This window comes from Antechinus flavipes, chromosome 1 (genome assembly GCF_016432865.1).
Source record: "Antechinus flavipes isolate AdamAnt ecotype Samford, QLD, Australia chromosome 1, AdamAnt_v2, whole genome shotgun sequence".
NCBI classification, from domain to species: domain Eukaryota; kingdom Metazoa; phylum Chordata; class Mammalia; order Dasyuromorphia; family Dasyuridae; genus Antechinus; species Antechinus flavipes.
In genome coordinates this window covers 313,005,404-313,024,515 of record NC_067398.1, presented here as the reverse complement: position 1 = coordinate 313,024,515, position 19,112 = coordinate 313,005,404, and the positions used below count along the sequence as shown (strand labels likewise).

The following is a 19,112-nucleotide window of genomic DNA, read 5'->3' as shown; positions in this document are numbered from 1 at the left end:
AGGCTCAATCCAAGGAATGTCATAGGGTACTATGAAGGAGACAAAATCCAGCTGTGTCCAGTTCAGAGACCCCTCGTGTCCGGTGGCTGCTGTCCAGTTCCCAAAGCTGGATGGTTCCTAGCCCTGAGCCTCTTCTCCCAACTTCCCCAAGAAGTCTGGATTATCTCTTTCTTCACGCTCCCTTGCTCGATCCAGACTATGCTTTCCCTAAGGTTTCCCAGACTCTCAAGAAACAGTCACCTGTTTAATCTCTCAAGTCCTATTCCCAGCACAGGTTGAGCTCCCCTTATGGGCTGGGGTCCCAATTCTCTAAGGAACTAAGCTTCCACCTAAAGATTGCTTTTATGTCTTAATGTGGCCTCTGACTTGCTACCTGGCTTCTCTCTTTGCATATTCCTGTTTTAATTAACTAGCTATCTTTATCATAGCCCTAGTCTCATCCTATTGCATTCTTGGACTCAGATCACCTCTATTTATGCCTCAGACTAGCCCATCTGGCTTTGTCAGATTAATCTCTTTTTCCTTCCTCATTAAGCTGAATCTCCTGGTCCTTGATTTGGGTATTTTCTCTCCCTTTCTATTCTTTTTGCCACAATTAAACTCATCCCTGGCCAATATCTATGCTCTCTTCTGGGATTCCTATGATAGTAGTGTATCCTTGGTTACCCTTGTGGGACTCTGTAAGTACTGTTGGACTGAAGTTGACTGGACTGATTGGTTATTTTATAGAACTTATGGAAGCCTTGCACTTTAGATCATTTAAGACAAATGAGAATGCATTCAGAAGAAAACAACCAGGATATGGAAACAGTTCTATGAATAACTGCTGGGGAACAAGGCTTGTTTAGCTTAGAGAAAAGAAGACTAAGAAGAAACATTAAAGCTATTTTCAAACATCTTAGACTGTCATAAGTAGAGGAAATAGACTGTGTATATATTCAGAGAAAAGAACTAAGATGATACTGAGGCAAATAATAGTTCACTATTAGGAAGAACTTCCTACTAATTAGAACTGTCCAACAATGAAATGAATTTTCTTTTCTGGAAATATTTGAACACAAGTTGTATGACCATCTACCTGTAAAAAAAATTTTAATAATAGCTTTTTATTTTCAAAATATATGCAAACATAATTTTTAACATTCACCCTTACAAAACCTTGTGTTTCAAATTTTCCTCCCTCCCTTCCACTACCCCTTCCCCTAGACAGCAAGTAATCCAATATAGGTTAAACATGTATAATTCTATTAAGCATATGTGAAAGAATGTTTAAAGCTAGCCTTTATATAGGACTTTAAAATTTGCAAAGCACTTTACAAATATAATCTCATTTAACCCTCACAACAATCCTGAGAGGTGGGTGTTATTGTTACACGTATTTTACACATGAGGAAACTAAGGATGAGAAAGGTTAAGTGACTTGTTCAACGTCACAGAGTTAGTAGGTATCTGAGGCTAGATTTGAACTATCCACTGTGCTGCCCAGCAATTGTTATGAAGAAGGTTCTTATACTAGGAAAATGACCTACATAACTTCTAAAGTCCTTGAATTCTAGATTCTATAAGATTTAAGAGTTTGAGGAGTTAATTCCCTAAAGAAACTTAATTCAAACAATTCTTAATTAGTTCAAGAGGTCATAAAAAATTGAAATCTGATAATAATCCAAAACCATAATTTAGTCAGTGATTGCAACTTTCTTCATGAAATCTCTGCCAAAGTTACAATTAGCAATATGGATTGGGTTTTTTAATTTTCCCTTTATTCTACTCCCCCGTATATGAATAAGCATTCATTTCTCCCCCATCACACACACACACACACACACCTCATACCCATAATGCTCCAAGACTCAATCCCTAGAAAACTGCAAATTGGCTCTTCTGAGAACCTTGTATTTGGAGTCAGTTTTTTGGTGCTTGTGTTGATGTGGCAATTGAGAACTGGCAAAAATAAAAAGTATGAAGTTTTTACTGAGAAACAAGAGCTAGTAAATAAAAGTACCAGAAAGCAGGAAATGTTAAGCAAGAAATGTGACTTTATCGTAAAGCAATTGGCATTAACTAGCAGCAAACACATTAGTCACAGATGGAAAAATATCACGTTCTGTCTAATCTCCTGTCCCGTCTTTCAGGGCAGTCAAATGTACAGGCACTGCCTTATGCTGAGGCAACACTAATATGACAGATTCCAACCCCACCCCCCCATTTCCATCACCCCCAGGGCATCCAGCTGTGTAGCAATGAACAGCTTCCCTTCTTAGTATCTTCCCCTAGCCAGACAAGGGGAAGCTCTCTCTCCTAGTCTGGTTATATGCTGACAGGGGCGTTGGTTAAAAAGTGTGTATGGGACATCCCAAGCCTTTTCCACTTCTAGTAACTAACTGACAGCCTAAAAGGCCACCCAGATATTAATGTTAACACCACCATCTGTTGCCTTGAGAAGCCCCAGCATGGGCCAGTAAACTGGGAACTGGAAAGAAAGGATGGATGGATCTTCTTTCCATAAGATGATTTGGTTTCTTGGTGAGGATTCAGACAGAGCAGAAAGTTGGAGGTGGAACAGAAATGGAAAGATCAGAGGATCTGAGAATTTCATACACTGTCAGTCAGCTTCCATTGTTTTAAGAAAAACAGAATGCATGAATAGCATAGTTTAGGATGATAAGATCATAGCATATTATAAGAGCTAGCAGGGACCTGGGAAGTCATCCAGCCCTACCAACCTATTTATCATACAGAATGAAACACTGAAGTCCATAAAATCAAAAATGAAGTGATTTTGCAATACACTCTAAGTTAGTGGCTAAATTCGGAGAATTAAAATTGGAAGTAGATCCTGGTCCAGAAGATATAAGCCCTCTGAAACCCAGGAGTTGGCCTTAGCTGTGAGCATCCTCATGGTGAGCTGTGTTCTTTGTTTTTAGTGTCTGGCACCACTTTACCATCTTCTTGGGTGCAGCTTTTTTATTTATTCAGCAAGCAGGCATTTGCTGATCTCAAGGTCATGTGCTGGGTTCGATGGTGTATACAGCATAGAATGGATAAAATAGAATTCCTGCCTGCAAGAAATTTCCAGTTTAGTAGGAGAAATGAGATGCATAAAAATAGTTACTATATCAGAGAAGTTGGAAACCCTGTAGAAGTCCAGTAGCTTCTGCGCTAGGCTTTAAAAAACCGTTACTATTTCCACTGAAAGACTTGGGACTTGGAGGGTGTATCTAATTAACCACTCTATTGACTTTCTCCATTGGTTAGGACCAAAGGAACATCGTTAAGGAGAGGATTTATAGTTAAAGGTGGGAAGAGGCTGGTGATTATAGCGATTGCTGTGAAATTGACTAGTCTTTACAATGTGCTGCTGTTGTCCCGTTACTAAGCTTTTGAATACTTACATGAAACGAGGCAGCACCAGAGTGCATAGAATGCTGGACTCGCAGTCGGGAGAGTTCAAATCTGGCGGTGTGGCCCTGGACCAGTCACTTAACTCGGCCTTCGTTTCTTCTGCCTGTAAAAGGAGCTGGAAAAGGGAACTGCAAATCAGTCCAATATCTTTGCCAAGAAAACCCCGAATGGGGTCAGGAAGAGTCAGAAGCAGCTGAAAGTATCTGTATAACAGATGAATACTTATGTTTCCCAGAGCCCAACCCACTAGTCCCTGGAAGTACTTTCCCACTGTAGCTCCCTTGGTCAGGCTCTCCTATGGAAGGACTGTTTATCCCTAGCCCTAGAGCATATTTTAAGGTAATCCCTACTGCTGGAAGGGGATGGGAGGAATCTTTATGCCAGTCCGTGAATATTTATTAAATGCCTACTATATGCCAGGGACTGTGCTAGCCACTGGGAATAAAAATATGGGACTGGGGAGAGAAAGACAATTCTTGCCCTCGAGAAATTTGCAGTTCAATGGGAGAAGACAATAAACAGAAGGAAGCTGAAAAGGGTTCAGGTATTAGACATAGGGGCATGGTTAAAAAAAAAAAAAAAAGCAGAGAAATCCCAACCTAGTATAATCAAGTGAAAAATGAGACAATGACCTGACCTGGGCTCTTTCCTTAAATGGAGATTTTGGGGTTCAAATGTCCAATCAGAGGTACAAAAGGGTAAGGATGAGGTGGAATACCTGGGCTAATAAGATCTTTCTAGCTCATGAGAGTCTCCCAATAATGAGCATGGTGGAGAAGTCCGAGAAGTCCCAGAGATGCTCAATTTCCTTTCTTCTCCATTTCCTGGAGACTTTAAGTTGGGAGAACCTCAGGCTCCTAGGAAGAACCACATGTACTATCTTGGATTTGGGTCAGACCCTTATTTAATAGCAATTATCTTCAGTTAGGCTTGATGAGGATGATTCTTGTTGATAAGAACATACTAAATCCCATTTTATTGTCCCCTCTAGCCTGACCAAATATCCTCTGTACGGACTAGTGGCTTTTATAAGATTTATATCTGTACTGAACTTCCCCATGTGCTAATCCCTGTTCTGGGCCTCCCTATTTAGAGGAAACGAAAAAAGGAGACATGAATGAGAAGCTCACATTCTTGTTAGGTAGACAAGTCTATTAAGAACCTCCCCCTCTCCCTATCTTTCGAATTGTGCTTTTCATATCAAAGGTGCTTAATGTTTATTTAACTAAATCAGATACACAAAGAAGACAAAGAACTATATAGGAGCATAGTAGAAAAGTCTATTACGAAAAGTCTGGGATGGTGAATGATCCAATCCTAAAAGAATATTATTAAAATGAATCCTCTTAAGTAGGTATTTAGATGAGTAGAGAGGTTGGTATGGGTTGGAGTAGCTATGAAAGGCTATTTGAATAGTAGTTCCCACTTACTGATTTAATCTATATTAATGATCCAAGGAGTAGGCACACACACACAAAATTAATGCTGCCTTATGTAGTAAATAATTGTGAAGAATACTATGAATAATATTTTAAATTTCCCTGGAGGTTCACAACATATTTTGGGGCTTTATAGAATCAAAATTTGGGACCATTGAAGGTGATTGCTTATTCTACTTTCTTAGAAGCCTGGCCATGCATATAGACTACATTGTCCTTATTACACTGGGGCAGAATTCGACCCAAAACTATCCTTGAGAAAAACTTCTGTAGTTGACTAAAAATTGTGCTGAGGGAAAAATCCTGCTCCATCACATTGGAAGATAATAGATTAATCCTCTAGATAGTTAAAGCTTCCAGAGATCAAAACATGAGGGAAAAAACCCTGAAACAACATTTCTTTCAACCAAAGATTAGGAAGTAATGTGCCCTGTCTTTCTAATGGAATGTTTTGTTAGTTCTTAGGAAAGACAACATTAAAATCTCATTTTTTTTCTGTTTTTGACTGAAAGATTTGGTTATTGGTTATTGGTTATTGATCCCAACTTCTGTGCCATCTGTAGGTCAGGGTGATCAAGTTACAGTGAAACTGGAGTTGAAAAGTACCAAAAATGGGTGAAATTTCTCTGCTTTCTTACTCTCAATTTGAGAGTATAATTTCTGCTTTTAGTCTCATATGCTCAATAGGCCTATGGCATTGCAAGAAAGAAAAAAAAAGGTTGCCAAATATTCCCCCTGAATTACAGATTAAAAAAATAAACATGTCTCCCTTTCTTTTACTTATTAGAGAGATTAAGATCTGTTCTGGCTTGAGGACTATGAAGGGTCTGTTTGTGAATGTTAGAAATCTAGATAACAGTAATTCAGTGCAGGCCTTGGTTTTTAAAAGGCCATCACGTACGGTACATTTAGAGAGTTTATCTGGTATAAGTACTTTAATGTCAGTGTATTGGCTGGCAGTTGCTATATTTTGTAAGTCCCTTTGCCAGGTCAGAGCTTAGTGGTCAGACAAGGACTTTAAGCTGAAGATAAACCTTCCCCACTTGGTGGCAGTGTAGAAAGCGCGTTGTTGTTTAGGTAGAATTGAAAGTAAATTAACTTTAACTTCTTCCCTAGCTTAGTTTTTGTTCAGTGCAGGTAGAACTGCCAGCCCAGCTTTGAGACTGTATACTCTAAGAAATCGGCGAATTAACTATGCCTATTAGGGCAGTTAGAGGGCTGAATGGTCTTGGAAGATGAGTCAGGAGCTGAAAAGGACCACTGTCTGTTCATCAGAAAGAAAAGAAGATTCAATACAATAGTGAAACATTTTTTCAATCATAATAGCTCCTGTCAATCCCAACATCATTAACTAAGTCCTACCCATAGGCCACAGCAAGAGTTTGCAGATGAGATCTCTTAAGATATTTAAGAGCCAAAGAAGGATCTGATGTTTGAAGTGGCAGGTGAAGTCCGCAGAATTTTTGTGACTCATGAATTCAGAGTTCTGTCCTCCATTCATACTCCTTCACTCATTGCCTCATTGGACAACAGACTCTGATTTACAAATGGTGGAAACACCACTCAGTTGATGGAAAGGATACTGGGTTAGGGTTCAGGTGATTTGGATTCTACTTTCAGCTGTCCCACTAAAGAGTTATATGACTAGGCAAACAAATCACTTAGCTTTCCTGGACATCACCTTCCTCATCTTTGACTGGGGATAATAGTACTTGCATTATTTACCTGACAGGATAGTTCTGGAAAAGTGCTTTGCAAAACATACATTTACCCTGAGAATTCAGGATTTCATCAATTTGACCCATCCTCTACTGACACAGATTCTCTTAGTAATCTGTTTTTATGAGTTGCTATAGACAGACACACACACACAAAAGAAGGAATGAATGAATGAAAAAGAAATTCAACATCTTGTGGCTAACCTTCTGGTGATGTGCTTTCTCAAACTAAGCTGCATTAGTTCTTTCATTCGATTACCAGAATATATTCAAAGACTATAACTTGGTAAGATCTGACTGATTAGTAACAGATCCTGTGGGAATTCAGTATCCTGCCCCCCCATACAATGATGAGGCGCTGAAATAAATAGAACTTCAATGGAAGGTAAAACATTAATGTGAATATTTATAAAATATATGTATAATAAATGATACAAATATATTTTACACTAAATAACATATTTATAAACATAAATATACAAAAATATTTATTTCTCTAGTGCCTAGCACAGCAACTGTTACCTAGCAGGTCCTTAATGAATGTTTATTTGATTTATTGACCAATTGAAATGGGAACTGTTATCATAATTAATTATAGCTGCTATCATTAACAACAACAATAAATGTGTAGCAAATTAACATTGATTCAGAATAGTTAACAGTTATTGCAATCTATACTCTAATTCCCCAAGAATCACAAATACTTGTGAAGTAGATTGTATAAGAATATGTAACTATGTATATACATATATGTACGCACATATATCAATAAGTACATTATATTTCTGGAAATTCTGAGTTGTGTTTTCAGCAATGGAAAAAGGAATGTACCATTCACTGGTGCCTGAACCTCAACATGATTATAGCAGAACTCATTATTTTCTCCCAAAAACCTTACTTTCATCCCAAATTTCCCATTACTGTACCATAGAGAGCATGCCATTTTCCAGGTTCTCAAGTTTCCAACATAAATGTCGTCCTCAACTCTTCACATGCACTCTCTATCCAGTCTGCTATCATCTTCTGCCTTCATGACATTCCTCAATTATAGCCTCGTCTTCCTACTCATGTAGCCTCTGCCCTGGTACAAGCCCTCATCACTTCACTTCTGGACTATTATGATAATCTGGTTAATTTCTCTTTTATTTCTCCCCTGGCATATAAAGAGTATAAAGTATAGAGAGGTGAAGAGCGGATCCCAAAAATTATCTAGTCCAACCTCCCAATTTTATAGATCAAGTCCCAGAGAAGAAGGGACATAACCAAGATCACACAATCAAGCCTCCAATTGACTCAGCGCTCCTGACTCCAGATTCCGGGGCTCTTTCTACCACCTTTTCATTGCCAAGCCTGGGTGTGGTATCCATTTTGTACTTGCTGTAGGGTCCATCTGGTAGCATTGTTTCTTTGATTATAGAAATTATACTTTTGGAAAGAGCTTCTTCAGAACAAGACAGTAATGCATCCCACTTGTGTAGGATTGTGTAAAGCACTAAAGTAAATTAGTACTCAATGTAAATTGGGATTATCACTATAGGTTATGGTTATTACTCTGTCTTGTCTACTGTTCCACAATCTCTCTCCCAAATGTTCGTTTTCTCATAATCAGCTTTGTATGAGGGCTGTAGTGGTGGGAGTAGGAGAAGGTATGTGAACGCTGAATGCTAGACAGAATTGAAAAGAAAAGAGTAATAGGAAGGGGGAGGAGGCAAAAATAAAAAGGGAAGAACATTTGCCCTGCCATGCCATTCCTAGGGCTCAACAAAACCACTAGGAACCTTTGTTTACTTGACTCTGAACTTACTTAGAGTTCCCCATGACAGCTCCTCAATTTAGCCTGTATAGGTTAGCCTTCTGTGTTGCTCCCCCTCCCCATGTCACTCCCACCCCCTCCTTCTGCCTTCCATCTGAAATCCATCTCCATGGGGTAGTAGATATAGTGCTGATCTGGAAGCTAGGCAGACCTGGAGTCTCTTCTGCTTCTGACACATGCCTGTAGGACTCTGGGCAAGTCACCTAAGCTCTGGATAACAGAGGGTCAGACCAAAAGACCTTAAAGGTCCTTTCCATGATCCCATGAGTCTCTGACTCTGTCTTGCAAAGTCACAATTTGCTGTGCAAATATGGATGGCAATGCTCTCCATACATAAATTTTCATCTGTGCTTCACAGCAACCCTCTGAAGAATTCAGTACCACTAGTCTTATGTCTGCTTTAAATTTGGAGAAATTGGGGTTCAGAAAGGACTCCCCTCTACCATTGACTCATTGCACTATTCGCATGGAGGGGCTAAGGAGTCACTTGTGCTCCCATACAATCTACATTTTTCACAGGGGCTTTCTGGAAAATACCTTTCTCAAGATGTTCTCTAATCTGTAGAAATGGCTCTAATGTAAGGATTTCAAGTTAGGCAGGCACCACAGGAGGTGGGAGAGAGATTTGAAGAGGTAAGATGGAATAGAAAGAGATTTATGACCATGAGAAACCCCACAGTGATATCCCTCCCATTATGCATATTCTCTCTTCTCTCCCTTGGTTCTGATCTTGGCTGTCCTAGAATCTGTATAAAACATTGGGAATGGATAGAATTTCTGTTACTTGGTGGGGAGGAGAATTCTTATGGAAAGAATGTAGAAGAACATCTAACCTTGCCCCTCCACTGATATGTTTTATGACCTTGGGATCACAAGTGCTGAATTTCAATTTACCCACTTTAAAAAAAAACAAACAAAACAGAATTAAAATACTACTTATTCTACTCAGCTCTGGGGCCTTTATGAGGAAAGCTCTTTGCAAACTTTAAGGTGCTCTGACAGGATAAGATCTTCTTGTGTATTCCGCGGTCATTGTCGGTATCTTCATGAAGTTATCTGGCCAGCCTGCGACCCCCTCTCTCTTTGGAACTTTAGCCAATAAACAGAGAGCTAGGCATTGTATTGTCTTTCAGCTAGAGGAATTGGGACCCTGAAATGGTAACTGATTGACCCTCAGGCCCCCAGAATAAGCTGGAAATAGAATTCTGGGTTTCATGTCATTCTCTGGCTACTCAGCCAGATCTCCTTTGCAGCTGAGAGCTCCACTCCATCCAGAGAGAGTCCACAGGGCCCTCAGGCCTCCAGGCTGAGAACGGGAAGCTGCAAGGCCCGGCTGAACTGGGCTGAGCTGAGCTCCACGGTGATACATAAGCCGAAGAAAGTTTTCCTTCTTTGGCAGCCAGCTCCCTTTCCCCAGCCGGGGACAGGAACACAGGAGATTAGAAGGTATTTCCAGCCAAAAACAACCCCACCACAAAATGATTTTCTGACAGATTACACAGCCATAACAACCACTCCTGCAGCATTACAGACTTGTCACTGGCTTGAATTCATTTCCCTTTCTGTTGTGTGGCTTTGATTCTTAATTATACACAGAGATCTCACTCATAAGTGGTTCAAGGGAAGGAATTCCTGGCAAATACCTTGGAGTAGGTGGAGATTAGCTCAGTATCTTGTGTATTAGGAGCTATTTTCAGGAATGCGCTGGATTACAAAAGAGTGTGTTCCTTTCCCCCATTCCTGCCCCCTAGAGTATCAGGCATTCTTTATCTCTTTATCCAACTTTATCCTCTGCCTTCTCAAAGTGACCATAGGTTCACATTTCCTAATTCCATTCTGTCTGGGTCCTGCTCTCCCTCCACCCCTGTTGGAAGAGTTGGATGCTCTCTGTTCTTGGGGATCCTTGCAGTGAGGTGTTGGGACCATCTGTTGTCCTGTCTGTGAGTCCAGTGGCCGCCCGGCTGGGTCTGGCACCAGTCATCTGGAATCAATCATTCTTGATTGGTATTTGGTCGAGCTCCAGGGATTTGGGGAGGGTCCCAGGACTTAACCCCAGACTTGATATTGTCTCCATGTAGGAGCCACATGGGTTCCCAAGGGGAGAGGAGAAAAGGGAGCTTGATCCTCAGTTCCCAGGAGGGACCCTGGGTGTCGAGGGTGAATAAGGAGGACAGGCACTGTGTAACATTTAAGGACATGGAAGCCACGTGTGCTGGCCTCTCTAAAGCTCTGGCAGTTCTCCCCTCTCCACGGCGCCCAGTGACCAAACACTTGCACAATGTTTACACGACATCTCATCCCCAGTTCCCAGCTCACTCGGCCAGGGTCTGCTTTGCCAGCTGGGACAGAGCATGTGTAGAAAGGGTGTTTTTTTTTTTTTTTTTTTGGGGGGGGGGGATTGTGATGAAGAAGAATTAGGAAACCTGGGCTTTCTGATATGCTGCTTTCTGACCCTGAATTTCAATCCCACTTCACAAGCAGTAATTCAGGGAATAAATATCTAATTCTCAGGGCCCTAGTCTCTGAATCTCATGCTATACTTACTGGTCAGTTTTCTTTCTCCTTTTCTAGGAATGTCTTTGCCATATCCTCAGATCATGTATTGTTTATATAGGATCATAGGATTTAAAACTAAAAAGTAACTTAGAGATCATCTAGTTCAACCTTGTCATCTTACAAATGTGGAAATCGAAATTCAAAGAGGTTCGGGGATTTGCCCCAGCTGATACAGGCATGTGAGCCAGATTTTAGACCCAGGTTTTCTCATTCCTAATGCAGGCCTTTTTCTGATCTACTATCATGAGTCAGCTTTGGGCCTCAGTTTCCTGAGAAGATGTATTAAAATTATTTCTAAGGTTCCTTCCAATTGTAACAATTTATGAGTCTATGCCCTGGAGTGTACTAGCCATCTTCAAGGAAGCATACGACAAGAATGCTGAAGAAAAGACTGAGCAAAGACAGAATGCCTTGTGGGAACTGCTGCCTTGGTCAGCAAGCGGCCCAGGTGCAGGGAGATGGCTTTTCCACAGACTGGCAAAGTAAGGCAGAGATTTCTGGGTGAGGGGAAAAAAGCCGTGTGAGAGCTAGAACCGGAACTCAGATATAGGATATCTATTGGTTTAGCACTGATGCTACCCTCTCCTACAGCTTCCTCCCTTCCTCTGAGTAGTGAGGATAAGAAGAGTATCATTGAAAAAGAGTCTAAAAAAGTATAGATTTTATTTTTCTTTCCTAAGAGAAAGAGCCTCTAGTTGAACTAGAGGCTCTTTCTCTTAGGAAAGAAAAATGGCCAATCTTCTTTTATAGATAAGAGAATTGAAATTCTAAGAAGGAAACCAGGCTTCCCACCTGCCTCCCATCTCCTGACCTTCCTGCCCCTTAAGGGCTCTTTCGGGGATCGAGTCAATTAAACATGAAGCCATTCCCTGATGGTCCTTTCTCAGCAGACCTTCCCCTTCCTCTTGGTCCGTCCCGTCTCCCTTCCCTCTCCCCCTCTGTCCCTTGCCCATAGACAAGAAAAGTGGTCAGACCCAGTAGATTCCCCCTGGAGTAGTCCTCAAGAGGGAGAAAAGTGTCTGGCAAAAGCTGCCACCTCAGCACAAGGGCCGGGACACAGTGGCTCGGATGTCCCTGGCAAGCTGCCGGGGAGGCCGGACGTTGGAGGGCTGAGGTAGGTGGGTGCTGAGCTGCCCTGAGATTCCCCCCGGAAGTTGTCAGAGAGGTATGAGCCCTGAGATAATCACTCAGTCACCATCCTCAGCACTACAGAGGAGCAGCAAGTGGATCCATCCCTGACTGCAGCTCTCCCACTTGGATGTACAGAAAGCCAAAAGGCATCAGCTCTTGGTAGCCTCCAAGACCTCCTGGCAGCGCCATTAGGCCCTGAAAGGTTTTTGGCAAGAGCAGTTCGCAGTCTAGATGCCGGAGGGAGGAAGCAGCCCCAGCTCTATAGAGCAGGGCAGGGGCCCCCCTTCCCTCAGTCTCCAGCTAAGGACCTGCCACTGCTGTCCCTTTCTGTCGGGCACCCATACGTTCACACAAGGAAGCCTCAACACAAACAACGGTCCTGGAGCCCCAGAGCAGTTCTCCTTCGGCCTGCGCCCAAAGGGGACGTCTGTTTCTGTGATGGAATCCTGTATTTTCCATCGGGGAGGAGTCCGGCCAGGGCTTCCTGGAACTGACCCAGAAATGGTCTTCCCAGCTGCTCCTGATTAATAATACCTCGCCTTTTAGAGCTGGGTGGGTGAAAGGCAGGGCAGCCCCAGGCCACGGGAGGAAGAGAAACCATAAAGCACTTCTCTGCTCTATTTTTCAAAGTGGCCAATCAATGCTCCCGGCCCTCCAGGGCCCAGACTTTGCAATGCAGGCTTCCGTCAGGGGAGGCTTCAAATTGCTTTGGGCCCCAGGGGAAGAAGCGGATGGTACTTTTATGCACTGCCTGGTGCAGCCTCTGGGCTGCTTAAGTGGAGCTGAGCTTCGGCTCTAAATTAACCTTCCAGCCTCCCACGGGGAGCCCTGTTGACTGTCAACTTGACCTGCCTTTGCCCTTTCTCTTCTTCCCTTCCCCCAACATCTCCCCTTGGCTTTTACCTTCCCTCCTTCCAAATCCACTTTTCAAGGGACTCCAATAGACTCATTTACTCTGGAGTAGAAATGTCTTTATTACGGTTCCCCAGGGGATTTGCATTTCTACTGTGGCAAGTTCTTCTCTAATGGCAGAATCTAAGAACCCTGCTGGGCCATTCAGGAGAAATCTGGGGGCACAGAGCGTTCTGAGCACCTTACCATCACGACACATAGTAGGTAGCTTGTATCTCTAACAGAGCAGGTAGACTCGATCTCAAGACAGAGGTCTTAGTTACAGTTGTCTCCAACTTCATTACTAATCCAGGTGGAAACCTCAGTTGACAGTCTTCATCACTTGGGGCACTCTGGCCTTAGGGGAAATTCAGATCACCCCTATAGACCAGCACCTTTGTCTAATAATAGATCCCGAGCAGAACGAAATTCATCTACTCCAGCTCCTCTAGACAATTCTCCAGCAATTCCCAACCATTTTGATCCCTCCTTTTCCTGACTTCCCACATGCTTTCTTTAACCAGAGAATTAATTCCTCAAGGGTAGGGACTACCCTGCCTTCTCCTCCTTTCTCCCGCATAATCTAGCGAAGGGCTGGGAGCACGGAAGGCATTCAGCCAACATCCATGGGCTCAGACTTAGAAACACTTCTCTTACAAATGGCTTTTAAACACACTCATCCTTCCCTCCCTATACGGAATGCCTAATGCTGCTGCTGCATTCCATTCAAGGAGTACTTACTATGTATTAAACACTGAGCTCACTGCCCCTAAGAGATACAAAGATGACTACGGCCCTTTTTTCTGCCTTCAAAGAACTTACACTTTAATAGGGGGAAGAGGAAGGAAGGGAAGAGAAGGTAACAACAGAGACTCAATAGTATAGTACAAAGCAATAAGTGATATGTATCAGATGAGTGTTACAAAGTAGATTCCAGGGGAGAACATAGAAAAGAGAACTGACTTCTGCCTAGAGGGGCCTGGGAAAGCTTCAGATAGAGCATGACATTTGAGTCAGGATAGAAAAACAAAACCTTGAACTTCAGAGGACTTTTATGTTCAGAACTAGAGAAAGGGAAGAAATTGAAAAACAGGAACAATTAAAAGAGTCTGACAGTGGGGATAGAGATGAGGCTGGAGAGAGAGGAAGATAGGAATGGCTTCCTTTTTTGTTGTCCATTCTACTCCCTGGACTGTCCATTTCATTTTGCAATACTGCCTGAAATTCCAGAAGCTAGGAGATAATTTGGCTCAACAAGGTTTTCTCTTTGAAAAAATGTAACTAGTTCTAATAAGTTAGGTCTTATCAGTCGGTTCTTCCCACTTTAGTGTAAATCAGTTCCATCGTATTGCCTTCATTCTAACAGGCTACTAAAATGAATGGGAGATTTGATTGGATGACAGAAGTCGTGAGGAGCTTAATGTTTGGTTTTATAGAGATAGCATTGAAGGCACTGGTTACCTGTGGGGAAAGGTAGCAGGATGTAGGAGAAAAACAGTATACAGAAAAGGATCAAATATAAAGGAAATACTCAGACTATTCCCCATTTGAATTTTTTTATGTGTCAGTTCTGCATCCAGGAAAAGTGGCTTTTCCAATTAGCTTCCCCCCCACCCCCAAGACTTAATTCTGGCTAGTGTCAGCAGAGCCCTAGCCAGCAATACTGAGACAAGTAGAGGGGATAGCTTAAATGTTATAAAGCTCTACTGGGGGAAAGCTCCGTGGCTGAGGGATCGAAGGCAGCCTCACCACAGAGACAGGCTAGGAATACGAGGCCTGGAGGGGCCGCGATCTGGATGGGAGAGGAGAAGCATATTCCCCCTAGCAACCCAGCACTCTTTGTCAAAGCACCATTCTCCCACTCTGGCTGAAGCTCTGAGTGGAATTAATGCCATAATTCAGCTACATTATGGGTTAAATGGACCTTTCTAAGATGGCTTGGAAATGTAAGCATCGTTTATAACATTGTTTCTATGGGAAAATACATTCGAGGTTCCAAGCAATGGATTTACAAATTAGCTTTTGGAATAGGGCCTGTTTGTGAGTTGGGGGTGGCCCATCCTGGTTGACTTGGCTTGGCTTGGCTCGCCTCGCCTCGCCTCGATCTGCCACGGCTGCCAAGAGGTATAATTCACGGAGGCCTCCCTCTTCTGATTGTACATTTCTGATGCCAGGCATTAGGTCATGTAGAATCAGAGTGCCCCCAAGTTGGACCCTGCTACTAAAGAGACAGGGCTGAGGAGGGAGAGATTAGGACAAATCACCAACAGACGCGGAGCTAGAATTTTCACAGAGATTTACTGAGAGCCTTTGGCTTCCCAGCAGTTTTAATGTACACCTACACACATTCAGGGCCGGCCCCACCACGTGCGCGTGCACACACGCTCACTCACACAAAGTCATTGTGCTCGCATTCATACGTCTGTACTCGGTGCAGAGTTACCAGATGGGTGGCCTCTCACAGGGGAAGCCAAACCCTTCTGCTCCGCAGGGAAACACAGGAATTGCAAAGCACATAGGAGCTTCTGTTGCAATTATGGTAGAATCCTTCAAAAACCTCATTTCCAGGAATCCTTTTCTCCACACACACAGCAGCTAAGAGTTGCAGTGAGTGAGTCTGAAATCAGGAAGCCCTGAGTTCAATTCTACCTCAGACATTTATCATCAGGCTGACCTTGGGGAAATCATGTAACTTGTTTGCCTCAGTTTCCTCATCTGTAAAATGGGAATGATAATAGCACCTATCTCCCTGGGCGCTTGTGAGGATCAAATAAGATCTTATGGGTAAAATGTTTTGCTATATAACTGCTACCCAATATTATTATTTTTAAATATTCTGACTGGTTTTGCTTTAAGTTTCCATGTTTTCTCTTAGAAATGTTCTCCCAATTATTCATCAGCAATCAACCCCCTCTGAAACTTTTGTCTTTTCTGGTACTTCAAGCTTTTGATTGGTCTCAGACTGGGCTGGAGAGATCAAATCTTGAACTCAATGGTGGCTTTTCCTTAATTATCTCACAACTCCTTTTGTCCCAAATTGGAAAGGGCCTTCACTGGGTGGGGATGTCTCCATTGGTGCATTCTTCAGCCTTTATTTCTTGACATCTGAGGCTTTTCATAGACAACTTTTAAACAAATACAAAGGATATATTCATATGGACCTAGTATTCTGGCTCACTTTAGAAAAAAAAAATTAGAAGTTTAATTTCCTTCCACAGTTACTTGTTTGTTTCAATAGTATCATAAGCTAGCCTTGTTCTGCTGTCCTCTGCCTGTATGATCTTGGACAAGTCCCTTCAGCTCTTTGCAAAGGCCTCATTAAATTCAGCACCAAAATGAGAAACTTGGATAATTTATAACATTCTAGGATCCCATGATGCTCTTTCAGTTACATAAGACAGAAATTCTTTATTAATTCATTAATGTGACAAAGATTTTAATTCACTATTACAATTATTATATGAGTAATTACTATATTTATCTGAATGTAATTTGCACTTTTACAAAGAGAGCTCTTTGAAAGGAAAAAAAACACGTGTGTATACACACACACACTCATCCAATTATAGGACACCCTCAGGTTTTATACAAACCAGATTTTTGCCTAGAGAGATAGCACCCCTGGAGTGGAATATAGCCAATACTTTGACCAATATGACTACAGCAGTTATTAATCTATGACCCACCACAGTCACTTAAAAAGAGTATCTGGTTTCATACCAGGAATATTCATACATTGTATTTCCAAAAGGTACTTTTAAATCTTTAAGATCTAGGGTAAAAACCTTGCTTCTGGCTCTCTTGAAACTCCTCCTGAGAAGGAGTGTACCTTCACCCAGTTCCTTGCCTTTCTCAGTCCAAGGGTCTTCAAAGAGAAGAGACCTCTTGGAGCAGTCTGTTAATCATCTGCAGTTAACTGACTCGGATTTCACCCCCTTGCCTCAGAATGCCCACTGCTGATGTCCACCATGTTGACTCTCCCCAAACCTTGCCGCTGCTTTATCTTTCCCAAAACTGTGCAAGTCCCAAGTTGAACTTTGTTTTAAAATATCTGCTTCATTTGGTGGACTGCCAGCCTTGTGACACCCCCATCTGAGCGCACCCCACCTGTCTGCACACCTGCTGGTTGTTAGCATGGCTGCAGAGCCACCTGCTGCCTCAGGTTTGCCCTACTTGGAGAACTTAGACACTCAAGGCAGTAATCCTCCACTAACGAATCCAAGATTTGAAATTTCTAGTACTCAGAATGCCCTCTGACAACCCTCCTGTGTCTGTTTGCCTCTATTCTGTGATGCTGCTCAAGCTCCCTTTTTCTTTTTCCATTATCCTGATGAGTTCCCTGTTGAGGGAATATTTTCCTTGTTAAAAGGGCGATTAGCAGGTGCTAAAGACAGGATTCTTATCTAATGCTTTCACTGCATAGTTAGCAGAAGAATTAAAAGATTATTTTACTCTTTGATCCAGAGATTCCAGTATTAAGATTATGCCTGAAGGGGGTCAATGATAAAAAGAAAGTCTTTATACACACCAAGATATCTGTAGCAACACTTTTTGTCATATGGCAATTAGAAATTAGAAATAAAGAAATAGAATTAGTAATAAAGTGGATCCCAACTGGGGAATAGCTAAACATAATGTGGGTGTCATGGAATATTACTGTGCTGTAAGAAATGACAAATGTGAGGAATATAGAAAAGTATGGAAATATTTACACAATCTGATGCAAAGCAGAACTGAGAAATTATTATATACAATAACTACAACAATGTAAATGGAATGACCATAATAGCTAATGTTACAAAATTTCAAAGAACAAGCATGATTCCAAGAAAAGATATAAAAGTATACTTTGTTAAAGATATGAGAAGATTCATTTGTAGATTGGGAGGTCCATGGATATGATGCATTACATATGTTTTCAAGGGTTTTTAATTTATTGATCAGTTATACTGATTTTCTCTTTTTCTTTTTCTTTAAAAATATTGTCATTGAGATAGCTTTCTTGGAAGGAAGAAAAAAGGATTATGGGGAAATTTTAGTCATAAAAATTGTGGGGATGTAAAAAAGATATCAATCTAATTTATTTTTTAAAAAGAAATCATTTCAAAGGAGTATTGGAAAGAAATATTGGTAGCTTTCTGAATCATTTTGTGTCAGAAGAATAATGCTTGTAGATTTTTCTATTCTAAAAGAGTGTCTAGAATTCAACATGTGAGTGGGAAGGTTACCCTCTATAATAGTCAATTCTACTATATAACTCAATTCATCTGTTCTTCTCCATTTCTAATTTTGTTCTTTGTTCTGGTTCTCTCTGTCTTTTACCTGTAGTATTGCAATAATCTCTAAACTGATCTTGCCATTTCCCAGTGTCTCCCCTTTCAATCTATTCCATGCACTGCTGCCAGATTAATCTTCTTAAAGCAAAGTTTTGATTCTATCATCTCCCTATTTAAAAACAAACAAGCAAACCTTCAGCAGGCCCTGTTGCCAATGAATAAAATCCAAACTAAGTAGCTTGTCATTGAAGGTCATTTTTAGCTGTATTCTACTGCTTTTCTTAATGTTCCAAGGCTAGCCTATAAATGCAAAAATCATACTCATTCTATTCTGAGCTTCATTTTCTTATAGCATAAGCATGTAATTTGTCCCCTCCCCAAATACACACACACACACACACACACTTTCTCCAAATACAATTAAAGACATAATGTTATGTCTCTAACATGCTCTGGAACAATGATTTGGTGTGGCTTAGCTCAAGTTATGTTGGACTTCTCACTGTTCCCCAAATATATGCCATGCTTTCCTGCATCTTTATTTATATTTGTGTTCTCTTCACCTGAAATGCTTTTTCCACCATATGTAAAAATAATAATAGATAATAACATTAATTACATAACACTTTAAGCTTTCTAGAGTGCCTTACAGATATAGTCTCATTCTCACAAAAACCCTTGGAGGTAGGTACTATTTTACAGATGAGAAAACTGAGGTAAACAGAGTTTAAATGGTTTGATTAGGGTTACACAGTATCTGAGAGTGTATTTGAACTCCACAGGGACTCCAGATCCAATGTTCTACTACACTACTCAGCTGTCTGAATTCATATCCACCCACCTAATCCCACCCATTATTAAAGACCTCAGTAGAGTCTTCTTTGGT

At 41.4% G+C, this 19,112-nt stretch overlaps 1 protein-coding gene and 1 long non-coding RNA gene across 2 annotated transcripts in view; one reads left to right on the top strand and one right to left on the bottom strand.

Annotated features, from left to right (window-relative positions):
- The window catches only part of DNAI1 (dynein axonemal intermediate chain 1), a 279,043-nt gene that overhangs the window by 190,121 nt on the left and 69,810 nt on the right, over positions 1-19,112 (top strand). The window lies entirely within an intron of this gene.
- LOC127540996 (uncharacterized) lies at positions 2,017-5,061 on the bottom strand. Its single transcript, XR_007948334.1, has 2 exons — positions 3,393-5,061; positions 2,017-3,059 (listed from the first exon to the last, which is right to left on the bottom strand). It is a non-coding gene; the product is annotated as an uncharacterized LOC127540996 (long non-coding RNA).